At 42.1% G+C, this 24,735-nt stretch overlaps 1 protein-coding gene across 1 annotated transcript in view; it reads right to left on the bottom strand.

The window, feature by feature from the left end:
* LOC146968310 (uncharacterized) overlaps positions 1 to 24,735 on the bottom strand; it is a 156,499-nt gene that overhangs the window by 32,047 nt on the left and 99,717 nt on the right. The gene's annotated exons all lie outside the window — the stretch shown is intronic.

The raw sequence follows: 24,735 nt of genomic DNA, 5'->3' as shown, positions 1-24,735 counted from the left end.
CAGTCTGGAGACCTGGACCAGAACCAGTCTGGAGAACTGGACCAGAACCAGTCTGGACTCTGTAGAGCATCGTCTGACACAAACACTGAGCTGAGACTCTGTTGTTGTTCTCTCAGTCGACCAGCAGGTGGCAGCACAAGAGCTTCTGGAGTCTGACTGATGGATGTGCAGAATTTCCCTCCAGGGATCAATAAAGTGATTCTGACTCTGATATAGTGAAGAGTATATTATTCTGCTGCTTCCTATTAATTACTATAATTCTGTAAACTGATCATTAAAGCTGCTGCTGTTAGTAGAGACGTGCCCACTAAATATATGAGACAGTATCATTCATTTCAACTGTTTTATTGGTTTTCTATTAAAGCAGTGATACATTTGTTTGCAGCAAATACTGAAAATAAAGTGTTCACATAAACAGGGAGCTGCATCATTCAAGTGATTACAAACATCATAGAAAAAGGAGCATGTGATTGAACCCATGTTCCAAAGCACACTTCACACTGTAATATAGCACAATAGAAATAGAATAATAAAATAATAATATTTTTTTTAAAAAGGGTAATACTGGTAATACTGGACATCTTTTTGACACATTTTCACTGAAGGCATTAAAAGTGTTGTCAGGACCAGAGCATATCTATATGATCAGCTGGTTGGCCTTTACAACGAGGGAATGAAAGGTCTGATCACACACCAACGACCAAGGACACACAGTCTGTCATGGTGTGTATGTATTTGTGTATACAGTATGCTGTAACGGGGTGTTCCCACCAAACGCGATGAACGCGATTGAATCGCGCGTCAAATGAAATCGCGTCGCGCTAGACGCTCCAGTTTTGACGCTGGTTCAATATGCAAAAAACGCCTCGTCACGGCATCGCGCGACGAGCCCGCCCAAACAACAACATTTCTCCCACTATTTCATTCTCTGGCTGAGATAACCACCGTCGCTGCACTGGTCCTGTCCCTGTAGATGGGAGAGGAACAGCGGTGTGGGTCTCTGGCTGCAGGAGGAGGAGGAGGAGACAGCTCCGTGAACTACTGTGTGACTGACCGCCTGTTGAGTGCTTTGGGACGGGGCGGCCGGCTCGCAGCGCCCGCTGGTTGAAAACAGCAGTGATAACGGGCTTTCAGGTCCGAATCTCCAAACCAGAAACGTTTGTAACAGCACCGGAAAAGCAACAGTGAAGAGCTGTGGCTTTGCTGCAGCTAATGGGGATCTGAATAATAAACTAAACTAAACCAGAAAACTTCTAATATTGTCAATAGACTCGCTCTGACTAAACTGCCAAGGGAACACCAGTACGTCCGTACGTCAGCACGTTGGTGACGATCTCAAAGCTGATAGGCTGTCGCGGCGCGTCTTCACGCGAATTCGCCGCAAAAGTTCAATTATTTGAACTCGAGCGATGAAGCGTCATCGCGCCGGGCGACGCGATGGAGGCGTTTTTTCGCGGCCAACGCGTCCATTGCGTCGCGCTATCGCGTCCATCGCATCGCCCGGCGCGATGACGCGACTAATCGCGTGTTTGCATTGACTTTACATGTAATCTCGACGCGCGATGAAGCGTCATCGCGTTTGGTGGGAACACCCCGTAACATTATATACTGAGGCACTCTGCTGAAACAATAAAACATGTTCCTCTTAAAAAAAGAAGAAGAAGCATAAAAATAAAAGCTAAAACACCTGAGCAAGAACAACACACACAGGAGGTGTAACCTGACTTCATCACACTGACTCAGCAGTTTCCTCTTCATCCGTCCTCCATCAGCTCCTTTACCTCTATCAATAACTACATAGTCTTAAACAAACATTGATATCAGAGGAATGGAGCTGCTGTCGACTTGTTCATCTCCATTCTCTGTTTCATCTCCGTCCTGAGTTTTCCCTATTTCAGCTCCGTCCTGAGTTTTCCCTATTTCAGCTCCGTCCTGAGTTTTCCCTATTTCAGCTCCGTCCTGAGTTTTCCCTATTTCAGCTCCGTCCTGAGTTTTCCCTATTTCAGCTCCGTCCTGAGTTTTCCCTGTTTCATCTCCGTCCTGAGTTTTCCCTGTTTCATCTCCGTCCTGAGTTTTCCCTGTTTCATCTCCGTCCTGAGTTTTCCCTGTTTCATCTCCGTCCTGAGTTTTCCCTGTTTCATCTCCGTCCTGAGTTTTCCCTGTTTCATCTCCAACCTGAGTTTTCCCTGTTTCATCTCCAGTCGTAGGTTTCCCTTTGGAGCAACAAAACGAACAGCTCTGACCTGTGACCCAGAGTGTCACTCCTATTTCTCTCAGTAAGTCTCCTTCCTTTTGGTAGATTCTGCAGTAGTATCTCCCTGTGTCTCTGACTGTGGGCTTGTCCAGCTTCAGACTGAACTCTCCAGTCTTCAGGTCGTTCTTCATCTCTGTTCGGTCTTTGTAATGCCGGTCCTGTTCTTCAGAACCATCATGATACACATGGACCTTCCTGTCAACGCTGTCCCTCCACTCCACTCTGACGTCTTCAGGCAGCTTAGCTGTGGTCTTGAAGGACAGCAGGACAGACTTCACCCCCTCCTCCACCTCCTTCTTACCCTGTTGGACTGAGAGACAACAAACATGATGATGTCATCAGACAGCAGCAGGTTTTAATCTCTGACTTGAATCTACAGCTGTGACTTGATGAAGGAGACAAAACATGAGAGACAGAGACAAACAAACAACCAGAGGGTTAGCAGTTCGAATCCCACTTTGTCCCAGTCTCTGTCGTCATGTCCTTGGGCAAGACACCTTACCCAACCTGCCTGGTGTGAATGTGTATGAATGGTCATGGTGGTGGGAGGGGCCGTTTGGCTTCTGTCAGTCTGCCCCGGGGCAGCTGTGGCTACACGTAGTTTACCACCACTGGTGTGGGTATCGGGTAACGATAGTAAAGCGCTATATTACAGTAATGTAAACCATTATTCATTATTATTAAAACCACAGACAAACAAACAACTAGACACAAACAACCAGAGACAAACGAACAACTCTGACCTTTGACCTTGAGCTTCACTCTTTTCTCTCTCAGTAAGTCTCCATCTTTGTTGTAGACTCTGCAGGTGTATTCTCCTCTGTCTCTGACTGTGGGGTGTTTCAGCTCCAGACTGTAGTCTCCATCCTTAATCATGTCTTTCTTCATCTTTGTTCTGTCTCTGTAAATCTGCTCCTGTTCTACAGAACCTGTGTTCTTCTCATACACATGGACCTTCCTGTAGAATCTGTCCATCCACTCCACTCTGATGTCTCCAGGCAGTTTAACTGTGGTGTTGAAGGGCAGCAAGACAGACTCCTCCCCCTCCTCCACCACCACCTGTTGTTCTGAGAGACAACAAACACATGATGATGTCATCAGACAGCAGCAGGTTTTAATCTCTTCAGTGAAGAAGTTGCAGAGGGTTTCTCAACGGGGCAGTACCGCCCCCCAGGGGGCGTTCTGAATATTGTGGGGGGGCTGGGAGTCTGAGGGCTGAGTGGGGGGCGCTCAGGCATGAATGGGGAGCGCCATAACTTGGATTGTACAAAGTTAATTTGAACGTTACATTTTACATTTTTATGGTTTCCCAACTTTCCCAACAACAAATAACCAACATAAAAAGCTTTATTTTACTTAAAGCTGTACAGAAAAGAAACATGAATTTGATTCTGCTATGGGTCATATAATTAGTGTAATAACTCATCTATCAGACGATGTAGGCCAACCTTTGTGCAAAATTCTATTTTCCAGTAAAAACATGGTAAAAGTGTGGTGTTTTTTTCCCCCATTGGATAATGCAGGCGCACGGATTATACGTCAGCCTGTACACGATTCACCAGCCACTGATATTGGATCCGTCATCCGTCAATCAAACGTCTGAGACACACACACACACACCGAGCTCGGTCTCGCCCCAAGCTTTGAATATCCCGCCCACTCGATAACGACCAATCAAATTCATTTTTCTTACTCGGGTAAACTTGTGCGGCAACTCGTGGAAAGTCAGCACGACAAACAGGACAAACGGCCATTTCTGTAGCTACACCTTTAAGAAAGTGTTTCCAGGGCCTGACATTCACTGTGGGATTGAAGGTGCAGCGTATAACCGTTTCCCACAAATCTTACACTCATAATGTGGGAAATTCACGTCTAGTCTCACGATATCCCATAATTATTTGGTCCCTAATGCCAAAAAATATATAGGCTATATGTATTATGACCTTCACTAGAGCTCATTCGACCAACTCGGACAACTCAGACAATACTGTTACTATGGACACCACCAACACAGATGGACTGTTACAAACTGAACTGGACACCTTTGCCTTGTGGTGTAGAGACAATTGCCTAGACCTAAATGTTTCAAAAACCAAAGAAATGGTCACTGGTTTCAGCCATGGACACTCCACCACATCCACATTCTGTCAACATGAAAACAATGAAAAGGGTCTAATCATACAAATACCTCGGTACAATAATTGATTACAAACTCACATTGCAACTACACAATGAATATATTTTCTCTAAATGTCAACAATGCCTCTTTTTCCTCCGTAAACTTTGCAAACTTCATGAAACAATCATCACTGCTTTCTACAAATGCTTCATCGAATCCATCCTCACATTTAAGTAACAGCTTGGTTTGGTTCACTCAGCATCTCCTGCTGTAACAGTCTAAACTAAATAATCAAACTCAGCAGTAAAATCATCGGCAAGGAACAAGAATCACTTTTCAACATCTACAACACACGGGTCAAGAGAAAAGGTTCACAGCTTGCAACAGACACAACACATACACACAACCACACACACACTACACAGTAAGTGCAGTCTTTTAGCATCAGCACGCAACAGATCACTCCCACTCTGGACAAAAAGGGCATCATCCAGTTTCATTCTCACCTCAATTCAACGTGTAAACATCTCTGTATCTGGTTAGATGATTAACTGTCATGTTCTGTACATGTGTCTCATCTGTTGAAGAAACTGAGGGCTCCACTGGGATTTTATTATCCAACTGTTTTAATGTTGTTGCCAAGAAAAAAAGCACCCTGGACTATGGGGACAGTGTTTATATACATGCTGCCTGCTGCCGATCCTGGGGGGGGGGGGTAATCCTCCAAGACTGATGTGACACACACACTCTCACACACACCAGAAATACCTTGTATATGAACCTTAATGGACTGGATGACAGCAGCAGGACCAACCAGGGAAACCAGAGTGAGGAGGTAGTAATAGATGTCTTCATACGTGACAAAGTCTGTGGATGAGAAACAGAAACAACATGAGCCTGGTCCAGTTCAAATCAGTCCTGACCTTTGACCTCTGACCTAGTATATCCTGCATGACGTCACTAATCCATGTTCCTGTCTCTGTCCTCAGTGTCCAGGCATGGAGACACTGTGGAGGTGGAGTTCAGTCCTGTTGCCCTGTGTGGACTCTCCTTTACCCAGAAACCCAACGGTGACATGGAGACGCCACAACCTCCGTCCTTCAACTGTCCATGAGAGAACCTGGTCTACAGCAGCAGAACTGTCTGTCTAAGAGCTGCTGTGGAGGGAGGAGGCCACATACACAAATAGACAATCTACACACACACACACACACACACACACACACTATACCTTGTGCGTTTTTAGCCCATGTATACACCATGATGATGAAACCAGAAGCAGCAACACTCAGGACAACCAACAGAACCAGGAGAACCTTGACCTTGACTCGACGTTCTGTAGTCGAAACAAAAACCAACACAAACAACAACATGAGATTAAAATGTTAATAAACAATGATTCTACTGACACACACACACAGACACACGCGTGCATGCACGCACACACACACACACACACACACACACACACACACACACACACACACGCGTGCATGCACGCACACACACACACACATATACACACACACATATACACACCTCCTTTTTTCTCCATATTTTTGTAAATTCCAAAACAGACACGAAGTCCATAACCATAGCACAGGACACCCAGGACACCCAGGAGACCCAGGAGAAACAGGAGACTCGGGGTAGACAGCAGACCAATGCTCCCGTCTGGAAGAGGTTCTGTAATCGACACAAAGAACATGAGATCATGTGTTTTCAGCTCCAGTGACAGTGAGTACATTTACATGCAGAACTTAATCAAGCTAGGCTCAAAATTCGATTTTGGCGTCAAGTTCTCAATTTACATGTAACTGAGAAAATCGATGACGGGGTGACCGCCCCCTCATGCGGCGTCACCCGTTGTTTCAGTGGGTTAATGTGCCCCCCTCTCCTGTTGACTTTTCTGTCACCTCCTAAAAAACTGAATATAAACAACTTAGTAGCTTAATAATAAATTCTCAACTGCAGTTCCCGACCAGACACGTCACGCGAAGCCGATTATAATAAGCTGTGTCTCAATTGACCCTTTGTTGGCCTTCTGATTGGTCTGCTGTTCCACCAATCAGAGCGCTTCTCCCCATGTCACGTGTTGCACAACATTCTAAGGTTGGACAACTCTGGCATGAAACCCTATGAAACGAGATAGGTAGACAGCAACTTTTGTCAAAAACTACTTTATAATTTTTCAATATGGTTAAAATGTGCCTGGGGTTCCTGCAATAGCGACTACGTATTGGTGTCATTTTTATCCCATTCCCTAAACACAAGACATCAATAAACATACTTAGTCTATGTACTGTATATAATATTACTTTAACCTTCTGTTATGTATTTAGTTGAGCTTAATAATAGGGTTTGGGGGTGGTCCACTAGGGGGAGCTGTAGGCATAGGTCAGGGGTTAACTGCAAAGTTTTGTTTGTTGTTGTTGTGTGCAGTCCTCATGAGAAGTGAGCCTGTTTTTCCCTGGCTGTACTGAAGTGCTATTAAAGCTCATTCATTCTCTAGTCCACTCTCTGGTCGTGTTCATAGACAGAGAAGATCTAATACCTTCAAAGTTATCTAGCAAACGTAACATTACCGCTACTAATGTCTTTTGAACTTTGTGAAGTTTTACGAGGAGAAACAGGAGATCGGCGGAGATTAAGCGTTAGCTTGTAGCTAATGTTAGCTAGCAGCTAGTGAGTGACCAAAACAATGATTTTTCCCCACTTTTCGGAAAAGTCGGGTAATGCCCGTTCAAACGCTATTGAGCCACGTCTGTCTTCTATCATGGACACTATTTTTCTGATGTGTAAGTTAATTAAAATTTTCCTTACAAGCAATTTAAATCTGCCTAATTTTCAATGGTTTCAATGGGAGTTAACCCTTCCGTGACCATTGTTTGTCCAACCTAGCAACAGTAACCGCGGGGGGCGGGACCTTGACAAAGGGGCTGCAGCTTCGGAGGACCCAGCCTACGCCGTCTCCAGGGGCAACGGTCAATAGTGTAAAGCTGCAGTACCAGAGTAACCGTAGTTCTAGGACCGCAGTTTTAAGACTGTTCGATTTACGTCACAGCGCCCCAACGCCCCCCCAATGTTCGGAAGTTGCTGCGTTACTATGGAAACGGTCACCGCTTTGACCGTTATTATTCCGCTTTGAATTTTATATTACAAGTTCACATTTTGAGTTTGAGTGGTTAGGCAACGAGGATAGGAGTTGGTTAAGTTTAGTAAAAAGATCAGGGGCCTCATTTATCAAAGAGGGTGTAAAACTGCTACTAAAGTTTTGCGTACGGCGAAAAGACGAAAATGGCATACACCCAAAATATTTACACCTTTTTCAGATCAATCAAACTGTGCACACAACTCTCCGCATTTCCCTTTGGTAAATCACACCGGACCCAAGAATGGTGCACACGTGAACACACCTCTTACTCCGCCCCTGGAACGCCTATATACAACTATATATGGTCAGCACGTGCATATTTAATTAGCCATGTGCTCTGTGGAGGGCTACAAAGTGACAACAAAGTGACAACGGAGGGCGGAGGAAAGAAGCGGAACTTCTCCGCTTCTCCGAAAGCAGATACACGGGCAATAAATCAGTCAGAAAAATGATCTTGCATTTTAATAAGCTACAATAAAAACAAAAACCAAAAGAATCTTGCCTGCCCTTTTATCCCAGAAAATCTTTTCTTTTTTTTTTTAACCCAGATGTTAAAACAATGTAGGAAGCAGGACGATAGTTACCATTACTTTGAACGCCTTTCCACTACACAGTTACAGCTCTACTGGACTCGGTTTGGGTCATTTTCCATTACAGCTGAGTCCTTCACAGTTCCTCCTCAGGGCCGCGTTGTCTCACTCTTTATTCTCTCGTCAGCTCCAAACTCACGTGCACCTCGTTAACTCAGGTGACAGATTAATAACAGTCTCAGTAGCTGCAGATCAGTGTGGCTGCTGCCGATGTGTTTTTAAACTTGGATGGTTTGATCCTTGTCGGACGTCACACAGCCTAATCAAAAAAGCAAAATCCTCAATCCGCTCTGTTTATCAATTAACATAAAGCCTAGTGTTATTATAGAGCGGGTTGGATTGCCAGCATCAACGGCCCACCACTACCACAATTACTTCAAAAAATCCTACTGTGCTCTTCTAAATGTACTCCGCTCCTCTCTCCCTCTCACACTGCAGTTCTCTGACTCAGCAACGGTGTCGCCAATTCCTCCTGTTCCTCAATAAAGGTGTAAATCACGGTACGCCAGGGTCAAAATGGGTGTAAATGTCCGCACTTTTCCCCGTCAGGTTTTGGCTTGATAGATCCCAAATTTGGCGGAGAAAAGTGCATACGCACAAAACGGGGGGAAAAGGGTGTAAAAAAAGGTGTATCCACAATGATAAATGAGGCCCCAGGTCTAGTGTAGACAGGCCAGTTTAAGTGAGAAGTGTAATTGTGCCATATTAGGTTTAGGCAATGGCCTAAAGGCAAACAACAGAAAAAGAATTCCAGCAGTCGACTGCCAGACCGTTGCTAGGTAAAACAGGCCGTTGCTAGGGACGCCGCTCTGATCAGAGGACAGCAGAGGAGAACTATGGGCGGTAGTGGCTCAGGTGGTAGAGCGGGTCGTCCAATGATCAGAGGGTTGGCGGTTTGAATCCCGCTCTGTCCCGGTTGCTGCCGTAGTGTCCTTGGGCAAGACACCTTACCCACCTTGCTCCTGATGGGTCGTGGTTATTGCCTTGCATGGCAGCGTCCGCCATCAGTGTGTGAATGTGTGTGTGAATGGGTGAATGTGATGTACTGTAAAGTGCTTTGGGTATCGTTTCAGGTAGAAAAGCGCTATATAAATACAGACCATTTACCATAGCATAATAAATGACTTTTAGCTTGTTACGGGGAGAGTGGAGGCTCTCTGCCTTCCACACCGCTGCTGGAAACCAAACCTGCGCTCTGCTCTGGTGTCACTGCTTTTCTCGGTGAAAAAAAAAAAAGGAGCTTGTGGCAGTCCGTGACAGTAAACGTGTTTATGACAGATAAGACTACCCAGGCGAAAAAAAAGTGTACTTTAACATACTAAATTTAAGCACACTTAGTGTACTTCATAAGCACAAAATTATTGTACTCAAAGTGTGTTATTTTCGAGTACTAAAAACGTACCTAGTATACTAATGATATTTCATTATTGCTACTTAAGATATACTATAATACAACTTAGTGTACTTGACTGTACTATTTTGAGACACCATTAAGATCAACTTAAATATACTTAAGTACACTTTTCTCTACTAATACTGTACTTATTTATAATGTTCTTTAGTTCGATTTAAAGTATACTTTAATCCACTTTTCAAATTACTATGAATAAATTCCTGGAAATGTATTTCTAATTTAATCATAATGTGTTGCCATTGCATTTTAAATATATTTACAAAAATTAAATAAAAATTTAAAAGTTGTACTTAAGTATATTATAGTTCATCTTAATGGTGTCTCAAAATAGTACAGATAAGTACACTAAGTTGTACTTTAGTATGTCTAAAGTAGGACTCATGATATATCATTAGTATACTAAGTACACTGTTAGCACATCAAAAATAATATACTGTGAGTACACTAATTATGTGTGCAGAAAGTATACTAGATGTATTTCATTAAAGTACACTTCAACGGTACACAGAAAGTATATATTTTTTTTATAATTAATTAGAATTTCAAATTACTTTTAAGTAAACATAAAAAATAATAAGAACATACTTGAGATAGAAAAAAAAGTTTATTTTTAACACACACGGCATTACAGGGAAAATGTGCATAATAAAGTACATTTAAGTACATCTTTAACAACATTTTCAAACAGTTTCTCTTCATCGTAACATTTTTATTCAAATTTGGATCATCTGACCCCAGAGAAGACCAATCACTGATCCCCATCATTTTTATTCTAAATGATTTAACTTTACTATATTTATTCCAGTGCATGATCATACTTCAGTTACAGTCGATGTAACAGCCTGTATAAACTGTTTTAGAGGTAGATTTGGATGCACATTGAGGAGCCTCTTGAAATAAACGCTGGTCAGTCAGTTTAGTTTAACTTAATTTAAAATATTTTTTTTATTTTGTATATATGTAATAAAGTCATGCCAACATCATATATGCAAATTAGCATGTGACGTTATCTAGCGACATCCAGGACTTTTCCTGCAGGCTTTAGCTACTTCCCACTGAAAATAGTTGGCAACACTGTTATCAACAAATTTGAATGCAACTATCTATAAAATTAGTGGCATTGTGGCATCCCTAGTTGCAACACAATATAACTATTAATTAAAGTGTGTTTTCTAAAGAAAAGAAACACAAGCAACAAAAATAACCTTTGGTTTGCTTCCATCATGTGTTGTAGTACAAGGTGTGGTCCTTCTCCTTGCAACTGCCATGTGCCAGATGTCCTCATCCTTGAGGAAGGCTTCTTTTTTCCCATCAACTCCTTGTAGTTGTCTGTAACCACAAACATCAGACAAACTGTCAAAACCATGTTTTTTCCCTCTTTTGCTCAATATTTTAGATATTTTGTATGTCTTGTGAAATGCACCACAGTAAATCTAATATTATACACAACAAGTCACTTTAAGTCTTTTTATAAACATAGTTACATAAAAATAAATTACATACAAGGTTAACATTAACAATCATTAGCATGAGCCACTGGCAAATTCTTTATCAAATCATCACTAACAGTAGTGGCTGGCAGCAAGTGCTAGCATAACAAATTTGTACTAAACAATTTTTATTTTCTTTACAGTGGGCAATTTTTGCTAAACATTCTCCACACAGCAGCTCATAAATGTTCACACAAAATCTCATCTTAAGTTGCACTAAGTTAGCACCATTTACGCTAGCATTAGCTGCCGTCTGCCGCTAACAGCTAGCTAGCTAGTTATTAGCTAATGCAGCTTGTGAATGATAAGTTTGCCTATTATCTTGTTTAACTTAGTCATTAGTAGAAAGAATATTTATTCAAAAGATATCTCACAGCATGCACGAGCAATACAAACCTCAGAGTAAGAGCAGTTTTGCGGCCACCGTGTTTTTAGGTGCTTTCCTGCTGCCCCAGCACACTTGTATCCATCCGTCTTCACTGGAGAGGTCCGGCCGTTTTAATACCTGAACGATGCTAAAATAAAACATCCCGAACATGAACTGCGCCATTGTAACTTAACTGCGACAACGCTGCTTCCCTCAGCATCTACATTAAAGCAGGTTGCATTCGGGGGTAACCAATCAGCGGCAGCACAGCGCCAAGAGTACTTCAGGGTCAATTTGAAAAATGTCCACCACCTTTAAATTTTCAATTCTGACAAAATTGTCTGTCAGACGCAGACTCTACGTTCTTGCAAAAAAAAAAAAGAGTAATTAAATTTTTAAAAAGTCTGTGTACACCATGGATGTATTATATTAACGGTGTGCACCCATAGACTGTCCGTCTATGAGTAGGCTAATGTCCATTTTTAAATATTGCATAAAAACAACGGTGGTGTTGAAGTAATCCAAATACTTTATAACTCTAATTGCTAACATTTTAAAATTGAAATAGAAAAGTAAGGATATTTTTTCAATTAGAAAATGTATTGTTACATAACAGCATTGTTGCATTTTGCTGGTAAAATACATTATTTTAAAAGGTTGAAGAGAAAAGGTCAGCTGCAGAAATTAACTGTTATTGTACATTATTTTAAACTGAGCACACTAAAAGAAATGGCTACATTCTGATGAATTTGTTCTGGTTTATAGTGTACTTATGAAGAATACACTAATTTACCACTGAAGTAGTATTCAATTATTAATATACTTATTTTAAGTGCACTTTAACACTGCTGTGCTAACAATGATATGAAAAAAGTGTTATAAAAGTGAACTTATTGAAAGGGTGCTAAAAGTGCACTTGATAAAAGTAGCTGCAAATACACTGACATTAAACTTATATTTAACACATTCGAAGTACATAATAAATAAATATACTACTCAAACACTTATATATATTTCAGTGTTAGTATATTTTATATGAATTCAAGTATTAGTACTAAATAGTGTACTTTATCTAAGTAAACTGAAGTACTACTGAGGGAATAATATATTTTTAATTAATACATTTATAATATATTTTTGGTTTACTTTATTTTAACACATAAAGTCAAAATGTGCTAGAAATGTACTTTCAGAAAATTAAGTACATTTTTAGTACATTAAAGTATATTACTTTTTTACCTGGGTACACAAATATACCCATCCTAACCGATCTAACATGTATATGATAAAAACAGCGGAGAATTGAGCCACAAAGCAATGCTTCCATTCTGTACCCCACTAAACGCCCCCGTGGGTGTATTATTTTTGAAAAAATATAGTTTTTAACAAATATTCTACATTATTCAAGCTTTAATTTTAGTAAAAAGACCAGTAGAGTGTAGAATGGAGAGAGTCCAATGTCCAGAAAGTACTTAGGAGCACGTTTGAGGTGATTTGTAGTCGATAAATCTGACGGCAGTAACTTCAGATGAGATTAAAAATTATCAACAGGTAACGGCAGTCTCCACTTGGTAGGAAGCGCTGTGACGTAAATCGAACAGTCCTAGAACTGCGGTTACTCCGGTACTGCAGCTTCACCCTACTCGGCTCTGGAGGCTGCGTCAACCGTCGATAAATGAGACGGTCTTTCCTGATTGTGCCTGAATGTAAACAATGTCCTAACGTTAAACATTTGAAAGTGGCGCTTGCAACGGCTCTTCCGTTCCTCCGCTCTTCACCTGTGCGGCCAGCGGAGCCCAGCTCAGCAGGCGACCAAGCCGCTGCAGAGTGGCGATACAACGGAGAGCCGCTAACGTTTGATAGCATGCTACGCTGCTAATAACAACAACACAGCTTTTGTCTTCCCTATTTCCTGTTTCTTATTTCCCGCGAACGCGAACGTCAATACGTCACGCCCACGTACTATGGCGTGCATGCGCAGAATGAATAATCCACTCTATGGACCGAATCCCCGTTTACATGCGGCATGAAGCTGATTATCAATCGGCGTAGACTTCCTCTTTCAATCCGATCCCAAATACAATCAGATCCGGTACGGTGTTAACATGAGACATTTAGAATCTGATTGACCTCTTAATCTGATTGTAAATAGGATTTTGGACCCATGTAAACGCACCTAATGAAGCGACTCAGCCATGATCAGGAATCCTCCAGACCAATCAGAGGCCTGGTCATGTGTCACTGTGAAGCTCTCATCACTCTGCACATCAGACAGCTTCTCTGACTGGACTCAAGTCTTCATAGTAAAAAGATGAAGACCTGGGGTGTATTTATCAAGCCTCTTTAGTACCATTTTAGTCTTGCTAATGTTAGTGCTGAGAATTTGTGAAAATTTGTCCTACTCTCAAAATTTAGAATAAAAGCTATTTATCAATGTTGTAGAAGGTTTTGCACCAGACATGATATCTAACACCCTCAAGGGGCCGGTGCATATTCTCATTTGTCCAGGTCATAGTATCTCAAACGAGATTAAATCGAAAGCAACTGGACTTAGTTATTTGTCTAGGAAGACGTTTCACCTCTCATCCAAGAGGCTTCATCAGTTCATGTAGCAACTGACCAGGCTGGGACTGGTCCAACTATCTGGTGTGGAGACTCACTATTTAACCTCTTGTGTGGGCGTTCACTCCTCTTTGGTTTGAAAGAGGAGTTAAAGAAGCCATCTATGTAAAAGCGGGTCCATGGCACTGGTCCGACCTCCCATTAATTCGACCTCCCATTGGTTCGAACTCCCATTGGTCCGACAATCGGAGTAATGAGAGTTCGAACTAATGGGAGGTCCTCATTGGATCGAACTGGACTAGTTATTATAGCATTAGTCCAACTCTCCATTCTTACCGTTCACTATGCATTTATATCATTATTCATATAGGCTCCACCTGTCAATAAGACACAAGTGGAAGAAGAGGTGCAGTTTATTGTGTTTCACCAACGAGGAGCTGTCATTACGCACGACTTTTACGCACTGCTGCGCGCTCATTAGTGTCCATAATTAAACCTTGACACTCATATCAAATCAAACTTACATTACAGACAGGTGGATTGGGTTCTCTGTCTCTCTCTCCCACTCCAAACAGACAGACGGACGCAATCAGAAAGGAAACAGAGGCTGCGCATTGATCCTTTTTTCCTTTCTGGGATCAAACGGATCATGTGCAAAACAAGCACTTCATATTAATAACATATGACGCTCATTATGCTTCCAGCCTGTCTAGCCTCTACCTGGTGTTTTTACTAAACTTAACCAACTCCTTTCTTCATTGCCTGAACCTAACCAAAGCCAAATTTACTTTTTTTTTCTCTCTCAGTCTGCTGTCAGCAGCAGCGGCGGCTGCAGCAGGCTCGCGCCCGTGAAGTGAGCTCAAGCCGGCCAGGTTCAGCCGTGCTCGAGCGGAGGGGGGGAGAGAAAAAAAAGTGTATTTCTTTTACTCTGTACTCTGGGAGGGGGGCTTTGATTATCAGTTTACACATCTTGATCAGCATTTATGATAGTTGTGCGCGATCTGACATGATCTGGCTCTCTGACTGAATATGGTGATATTCTGGGCCGCGCGTGTATGTGTGTTATGTGCGTAGAGAGAGAGAGAGAGAGAGAGAGAGAGGGAGAAAGCTGCATGCTCCTGTCAATGGAAGAGCTTGTCACAAAGTAGCGATGACAGTTCGAACTAACGGGACCACCCATTGGTTCGACCTCCTATTGGTCCGACTTGTGGTTGATTTTGTCGGAGTAACGGGAGGTCGAACCAATGGGAGGTCGGACCAATGGGCAGTTCCCGTAAAAGCAGAGAAACCATCCCTCAACAGGGGAGGTGGCCTGAGACACCACCTATCTCCAATTTACAATGCTGCCCTTTCATCCCTTCCCAGGAGATTCAACAATCTAGCCTCAAAGAACAACCACTGTTCACAAGTGGCAAGTGCCTCCAACGACTGTCGTTATAACAACATAGGGCACTAACGAAGTCGAAACCAACCTTCCATCAAAGGCAGTCATTTAAACGACTGTCGTTGGCACTTGGAGCACAAAAGGGAACCAGTGACATCATCACCCTTGTGAACGCCCACACAGAGGTTAAATATGGCGCATTTCCACTAGCACCGCTCGGCTCGGCTCGGCTCGGCTCGGCGCGCTATTTGCGTGTTTCCACTAGCACGTAGTACCTGCAACCAGGTACTTTTGGTATCACCTCAGCCCTGGTTCCAAGCGAGCCGAAGCGTTACTAAAACGTGACGTCAGCCGACTGCCTTCCACTGATTGGCCGATGAGTGTCGTCACTGGAAGCGACGACCGACAACAGAAATGTTCCTGCTGAAGCCTGTTATTACTAGAGAATTTCTAATATTTAGACTGGCTCTGTTATTATGTGGCTTTATTAAGTTTTAATATTTTTTCATGCGAGAAAGTAACTGTTTAGATCCCCATGTGCGGTTAGTTTATCCAAACGACGGCTGTTTAGAAGTTTGCCCCGATGTTTTTGGGAGAAGTGAAGCTCCAGGTCCAAGCAGCGACCGGTTCATCACAGAGGCAGCAGCCCGGCTCCTGACGTGCTCCGCCGGCCAACCTACCATCGTCACCCCGGGGAGAAAACGACCGCTAATTAACTTACCCAATGGCTTTTAGAGGTTTACCACCGGCTGGTTAAACTCTTTTTAGGGGATAAATGTTGGTCTCATTGATGAAATCTAACAGTTGTGGCTGTAGCAGAAGTTTGTTTGTGGTTAGAAAGAAGAGCAGCACTGCCTTGGGGTCTGTACGCACAGAAAACACCACATTTACGTTAATAAATAAATGTTTTATAATGAACCAGGCCGATCTCAGAGCTGGCAAGACTCTCCGGTAAGGCATATTGAACGGTTAAATGCCGTTAACGGGAAGAGAGCAGTCAAAACGGCGGTTTAAAGCTAGCTACAGCGAGGGTAGGTTCACTTCCTGTTTCAAAGTAAAAGCACCAATTCTATCGTAATGGCTTTCCTTATGATAAAAGGCAACGGGTATTTTATTTTGTGAAAATAACCGGAAGTGCGTTGCCCACTACGGCTAGCTTTAGTAACGCCGACTTCGTCAGAACAAAATTGTAAACAGCTGGTATTTTGTCAGATTTTCAACACGTTGGGGATCTAAACCACTACTTTCTCGCCTGAAAATGTTTCAAATGTTGCTAAAGTTATATATTTACAGAGTTTAGAGCGTTGCTCGGCGCCGTGTAAATGACGTCACGGCGGCACTAGTGATACTCAGTTGTAATGGAAACACAACCAAACCGAGCCGAGCCGTGCCGAGCCGAGCCGTGCTAGTGGAAATGCGCCAATAGTGAGTCTCCACACCAGCTAGTTGGACCAGTCCCAGCCTGGTCAGATGCTACATGACCTGATGAAGCCTCTTGGATGAGAGGTGAAACGTCTTCCTAGACAAATAACTAAGTCCAGTTGCTTTCGATTTAACCTCCTTTGAGGAACACCCTCAAGGATCACAACTTGGGTGGACAACCTGGTCAACTAGCTGCTGGAAAGCTACAGGGGGGCTTTACTCAGGTGCAAGTCCATGAAGTGCTTTAAAAACAAATAAAAATCTTGAAGTAATAATGTCCACAAACGTAATAAACCATAAATGTAATAAAAATCGGCAGCTTTTAATGGAATAATCCCACAAACATAATACATTTTCCACAAACGTAATAGCCGCTGCCTACTACAAATGTAACACGCAATTTGCCACAAATGTAATAACTATTACGTTTGCAGAGATTTATTGCGTTTGTGGGGAAGTGAAAATCTTCAACTTTATATATTGTAATAACTTCCCACAAATGTAATTACGCAATGAATAATTTGGGTAAATACAGAGAGTGCTTGATGAAAAACTGTCCCTGAAGGCAACGTGCATCAGCAGTTTTGCATGAATTTCCCTCTAAAACAACTCTGTGTGGTAACGTTGTGTTATTATCTCATAGCGTGGTGAATGTGCAGCTCACAACTTGTCCACCAGAGCGTTGTGGAGTTGTTGGATTGTGTATTTGATGAGTTTGATGAGGGAAACCAAGAAATCCCATAATGAGCCTCCATTAGTAGCGTAGCTCTGAGCAGCTCACGGCTCTGCTCCGCCGTTCTAAAAACAGCTTGCACCGACAATTAAAGGTAACAAACCTACTGCTATGACTATAGGGGTTATGGTGATGGGCCAGTTTGACAAAATGTTGAACTATCCCTTTAAATGTCTCTCACTATACAATGTCTCTCACTATAGGTGGACATTTTTTCCAGGGGTCATGGGTAGGGTAAAAATTGAGGGGGAGAATCCCCGGCACACACACTACATACCCAGTGTCTTCTTAGTTACTGCATGAAGACAGAAACAGCTGACAGCAACAGCAGCAAAAAGCAGGAGAACCTTGATCCAGACTGAACGACGATCTGTAGGTGACACAAACAACAACAACATCAACAACAACATGAGTTTAAAATATTAATAAACCATGAAACATTAAAACATTCCTGATCAATTCACAACAGAGTTCACTACTGACCTCTGACCTCTGACCTCACTCTACAGCTCTGACATCACACTGACTTACATTCATTTCCTGGACAATTAATGACAGACTGAGACCAAATCCATCCATCCCATAACAGCTAACCTCTAACACCTTTCAGATAACACAGATGACTGGTAGCTCAGAGCAGAGATGTGGTGGGGTTAGGCCAGAGGGCACAAATAGACAATCTACACACACACACACACACACACGCACACACACACACGCACACACACACACACACACACACACACACACACACACACACGCACACACACAAACACGCACACACACCCCTGTTCTTTTTAGGCCAAGCGTAACCAGCAACAGCAGCCAGTAAGACCAGGATACCACAGACACCACCAAGAAGGATGAGTCTGATTGGAGGAGGTTCTGTAGTGGACACAAACAACAACATGAGATTACAACATTTATAAACAATAATGTAAAACACTCACTCGCTAGTATGTACTGATTTGGCCAAAATGTAGTATGCAGTATGCAAACAAAAGTAAAATCTACAGTAGCCTATGCAAAAAATTCCCGGATGTCGTACTGATTCAGAAAATCTCTCCAGTATCTGACCAGTCTACATTGCGTACTGTATCCCACAATGCAATGCTCCCCTGACGTCTAACTGCAACCCTTTGCCGTGTACCGTAACCATGTTATATGACTTAATAAAATAAAATAAAACTTAATGCAGACTGATGTGTTCATTGTAAACATTTATTTATAGATAGATAAATGTGGTGGTTTGTGTCCGTAGGCTCCAGAGCCCCGAGGCAGCGCTGCTCTTCTGTCCAATACACACAGGAAGCTTCACTTTACATTCAGACTAACTAATGCTACTGATACAGCTGTTAGATTTCATCACTGAGACCAACATTTATCTCCTAGAAATAATTTAACCAGCCGGTGCTCCAGTGTTTTGGGAGAAATGAAGCTCCACCTGTGGAGCAACGACCGGGAGCAGCGGGTTGTCTAAGAGGCAGCAGTGGCCTCCTGAGGGGATCGAACCTGCATGTGTCCTCATCTCGGGGGAGACCACGGGACAACGAGGAGTTTTGTCAAAGCAAAGTGTCTTCACACTACATTTATGAGCCTCCGCACCGTGAAATTCTTTGACCGGCGCAAGACAGACTCATGTTTTCATTCATCAAGAATTAAAGTCAGAGGTTGGAAGACGATCACATACCGTCGTAGTTCCCACCATAAACGGAGATTCATACGGCGGCGTTATTCTCATGACTCGCCACGAAACCGAAAGTAAAGAAACGCTGGTCGGCTCGCCCAGCATTTCCACCACCACTAATAATAACAAAATAACCATAGAGACAAAACCATAGATTTATCTAAAATGGACCATTAACAAGTGGTGACGTAGATTCATCCACATTAATATCAGACTTTTTTATAACCAAATAGAAACTCCTCGTTGTCCCTTTAACCAGCCGGCGGTAAACCTCTAAAGGTAAGTTATTCAGCTTTCTCTCCCAAGATGAGGACACAGGTTCGATCCCCTCAGGAGGCCGCTGCTGCCTCTGAGACGACCCGCTGCTCCCGGTCATTGCTCCACCTGTGGAGCTTCACTTCTCTCAAAACATCAGAGCAGATGAACAAACAGGCGTCATGTGGATAAACTGACCACATGTTGGAATGTACACGGTTACTGTCTCCATGGAAACAGATAAAAACGTCATAAAGTGCCGTGTTAACAGTTCTACAGCAGGAATTAAAACAGCTTGTAGCTGCTTTACCATTATCACTGTCAGTTGGCACAAAATGCATTCTGGGAAACTTGTATATTATATTTGGTGGTGCCAGAATGGCAGACTGACTCACATATTCAGTATGCAGTATACAGTACTAATGCAGTATGTAGTCGGTAGTAGTATGGTAGTATGTGGTCTCTAAAACAGCCACTGTATCTTTGACCTCTGACCTCTATCTACATCTCTGACCTTTGACCAACAGTGTTACTGTCCGCCACTCTTCTCGTCCCTTCCATCTGATGATGCAGGCGTAGTCGCTACTGTCTGTGGTGGTGGGGTTCTTCAGAGTCAGACCGAAGTCTCCAGTCTTCAGAGCATCAGTCCTCATGGACGTCCGTCCTCTGTAGTTCTGGTTCTGGTCGGTGAGTTTGTCTCCGTCCCACAGGCGTTGGTGGACGGTTGAAGGACGGAGGTCGGAGCGGCTCCACTCCACTGAAGCATTGCCCAGGTCAGACGTAGGATAGTTACACGGCAGCTGGACAGACTCCCCCCACTCATATATCTTCACAAGTGGGACTTCCTGGGAACCTGAGGACAGAAGACAACCAGACCATCTGATGAAGATCCATGTTTGACCTGGATCTGCAGAGAACCACTGACAGTCTCATCAGCTCAGACCTGAAGAACCAACCCTGTCCACCTGTGAGGATGGGGCCACATTCACCTGACTGGTCAGTAAGAGTCAGAGACTTAGCATTAGTATCTAAACTAACATTATCAGCCAGTTACAGGCTCACAACCAACACACAGACATAAAACAGGCCAATTAAACAAAGTGTTCTGATAATATGCTAAATATACTAACCATTCTAACAGATGTCAACTATAGACAGGTCTCTCCTGCAGGACTGGTCATCTAGAAATGAACATGTCCAAAACAAAAGAACTTATTGTACACACAAAACCAAAGGGAGCCAGAGACATCAGCCATGTTGTACTCAACAACCAGCCTGTGGAGGTAGTGAATCTTTTTAAGTATTTCGGCACTATCATTGATAATACTTTAAGGCTGGATTGCACCAACAAGGTTTAACTTTAAAACCAGATTAAATCATGGTTTAAGTTTAAATTCTGTTGCACTAAACTTTAAACCTAGTTCAAAATTAAGACAGATTAGATTTAAACCTCCCTTTAAACCTCAGTTTAATTTTTACTCTAAACTAAGTTTAATTTTAATCCTGTTGCACCAGAACTTTAAACTCCAGTTTAAACTGTGATCTAGGGTTAATTTTAAACTGACAGTGGAGGAGGTTTAATTTTTTCAATGGCTGCATTTTTGAGCTGGAGTGAGCAAAATTATGAAGTTCCTTGAGGAAAATTGAGAGACAGGCAGCTCTGTCTCTCAATTTTCTCTCTTTTGCTTTGTTTTGTTGCGCACAGAAACGTTTCTGGGCGGAGAGAGACAGTGTTTTCTCTGACAGAGCTCAGGTGAAGCTACTGCAGCAGAGTAGAAGGCTCAGGGCTGCTAGCTGCACTAGCTGTCTCTGATGCTAACGAGTGCGTCTCTCCCTCTCTCTCTCAGCAGCAGTCAGGAGGACAAAAGAAAGAAGTACAGTCTGAGTGAAGCGCTGGAGCTGCAGACCGATTCCTGACCGTCACTGACAACTAAAGCCTCGACTGGTAACAAGTATGAGGACCGTTGTGGGGAGCTAGCTCGATGCTAAATCCGGCTAGTGGTAGTGGTTAGCATCCACCGCTAACACCGTCTTCCCAGCTCGGCTCTCCTGTTTAAAAAACAAAACAAAACCAGAGGCTCCGTGTTGGTGATGGCGGGTATCGGCCCAGACTGTAGCCTATTTCGTTTCCTCTGCGGTCTTGACTGCTGCTGTCAGTGGCAGGAGGCTAGTCTACACAGTTGAGCCCGCCCAGCTTGAATGTTTTGTTTACAAACTGCAACGAACAAAACTCCATTTCGCATATTTAATTAGTTTCCTTTATACACACTTGTCCCTACTGATTTAAATCAGTTTAAATTCAGTTTAAATTCAGTTAAACTGAGTTTTACTAAACTGAGATTAATTTTAAATGGTGCAACAGAGCTCTGCTTAATTTTAAACATGGATTAACTCATTTTAAACTGAGTTTTACTAATCTCTGATTAGAGCTAATCTTAGATTAAATTAAACCTTGTTGGTGCAATCCAGCCTAAGTGTTAGTCAGAACTCAGAAAGTGTTTTAAGAGAGCAAACCAACAACTTTTTAATCAGGAAATTGAAAAGCTTTGGTGTTAGTACACATATACTTCAAATGGTATACAGAAGTTGCGTTGAAAGCATTTTACAATTTACCGTAGCTGCCTGGTACAGCAGTTTGCCGTGAAGAACAAAAACAAGCTCTCCACAGTCATTAAAGCTGTACAGAAGAGATAAATGACTTTGATTCCGCTATGGGTCATACAATTAGTGTAATAACTCATCTATCAGACGTTGTAGGCCAAACTTTGTGCAAAATTCTATTTCCCAGTAAATCCGTGGTGAAAGTGTGGTTTTTTTCCCCAATTAGATAATGCAGGCGCACAGATTATACATCAGCCTGCTCATGATTCATCAGCCACTGATATTGGATCCGTCATCCGTCATTCAAACGTCTGAGACACACACACACACAAATGGAGCTCGGTCTCGCCCCAAGCTTTGAATATCCCGCCCGCTCGATAACGACCAATCAAATTCGTTTTCCTTACTCGGGTAAACTCATGCGGCAACTCGTGACAACTCGGCGCGACAAACAGGACAAACAGCCATTTCTGTACACCTTTAAGGTTGCAGGGAAGGTGGTTGGCCATACAACAGCCCCCCCCCTCCCAGCAGCTGCAGCCTTTGGAGCATTTGAAGGCCTTTTACATCACAGCGTCATGACCAGTTTGAAGGCTCCTCCAAATGCGGCCGACAACTCTAGCCTTCTTTTGCCGGTTTAAGGAGGAAGCACCGCAGCAATCCTTCATGGCCTAGCCTACCGTATCAGATTATCCATGCACTGCTAGCTACTCTGGACTCTGTGACTCACCTGTTTGAACTGTCAGGATGATTTCAGTCGTCTGTTTTTCTTTTTCTATGCCCTTTACAACACACTGGTATGTTCCAGCATCTTTGGTAGTGACGTTCTTCAGAATCACAGACACGTCTCCGTCCTTCATCTCTTTATCTTTCAGCTCCACTCGGTCACGGTAAGGCTGAAGCTGTCTGTCTTTTTCTACGTTACCCTCCCTGTATAAGAAGACATAACTGTCCTGACTCAGATCAGGTTTGGTCCATTTTATCCATGCGATTTCAGCATCTCCAAGACTTTGACATGGTAGAGTGGCTTCTCCTCCAAGTTTCACCTGTACCTCTTTAGAGTCTGAATCAAAACAGAAAAATAAAGAGACAAACAAAAAGTTAACATCAGTGATACAGTTCTTTATGAAAAGCTTTAATTTTTATTTTTATATTCATCACCACAGTCTGAACCCTGAAATATATTCTGACCTTTGTCCACATGAGACTCAGTTATGTGGAGCATGAACAATCTAATTCACTAAAAAACTCTGAAAGAGGGATTTTACTCAGTAGCTATAAGCTAGGAAAGGTGATGCAGCTCAGCAGGCTCGGCAGGCTGATGCCCCGTGTCCAATACCCCATCACAAGTAACTTTTTTTGGCCACCAATTAAAGATGCACCGACTGTGAAATTCTGGGCCCATTCCGATACCACTAGCCATGTTTCCATCCAAAGTGATTCGAATTACTGGGAAATGTGCATTAAAAGAAATTTGAATCCTGTGTGTTTCCAACAGTACCAACAGTACGCAGTGTGTGTGTGTGTGTGTGTGTGTGTATATATATATATATATATATATACTGTATATGTGTGTATATATATATATATACACATATATATATGTGTGTGTATATATATATATATGTGTGTGTGTGTGTATATATATATATATATACACACACACACACACACACACACACACACACACACATATATATATATATATATACATCACTGATTCTTGAGACTTCGGCAAAAACATGTCCCACTAAGAGTAGTGACAATATCTATGAAAATTAATCACATTTTCTGATTTAGAATACTGAAGGTTGATCATCTGATAATGTTTTGCACAAATATAACACATTTTCCATATTTTTGTTGATATTTGTATTAATTATTTGATTATATACAACGCCAGTACCCACAAAAGCACATGTCCTCTGACAAGTTCATATTATTTCAATTTAATATTAAACTGTGAAAAAGTTATTTAAAATGCATAATATATATATGAGATGAACAAGCAAATTTTAAAAAGCATTTAAAACTAAAATCAATGGATTTTCAAAAATATTTAATTAAAGTTTGTGGCTGCCAAAAATGCGTCCCAGGTTTTTGTCAACACAGTCAGATTTTTATGAATAAGCTTTTAAATCAGGCAACTACATGGTCAGCTGTATTCCTGAGGACCCCTTTCCACTCTGCTACATCCACTAAATGACATAACATCATACAGGCTCCTGTAAGTTTGCTATTTTTCCAATAATCTTCACATATTTATTGATATTGCTAGTGTCACAAACATGACGTGTCAACACTGTGTCTTTCGTATATGGAAAATTCTTCTAGATTATGACACAGATGTAAGCAGTCTAAGAGTGAATCAGAGCTAGCTAGCAACAGAGAGAAAACAAAATGGCTCCTGTTTAGAGCTCATGAGTTTTATCTTTAAAAAACTGTGTTTTTGTCAACATATATATATATGACAGTGTTGACAAAAATATCCAAATCATCCACAATGGAGGCTAAAATATAATAATGAAGCCTAATAATTAATGTTTACAATAAACAGTATTAATAGTAATTTGATGTGTAATAATTCTTTATCCTCTTTATTAACAATATACATAATTTTTCTTCTACACTTAGGCCATGTTTCACATATTCACATTGGTCACATTTCATAATATAATTAAAATGTTTATTTTATTTTATTTA

Source organism: Trachurus japonicus, chromosome 18, assembly GCF_045865225.1.
Source record: "Trachurus japonicus isolate A0001 chromosome 18, Traja_1.0".
NCBI classification, from domain to species: domain Eukaryota; kingdom Metazoa; phylum Chordata; class Actinopteri; order Carangiformes; family Carangidae; genus Trachurus; species Trachurus japonicus.
The sequence above is the reverse complement of the archived record's forward strand: the minus strand, read 5'-3'. Positions and strand labels throughout refer to the sequence as shown.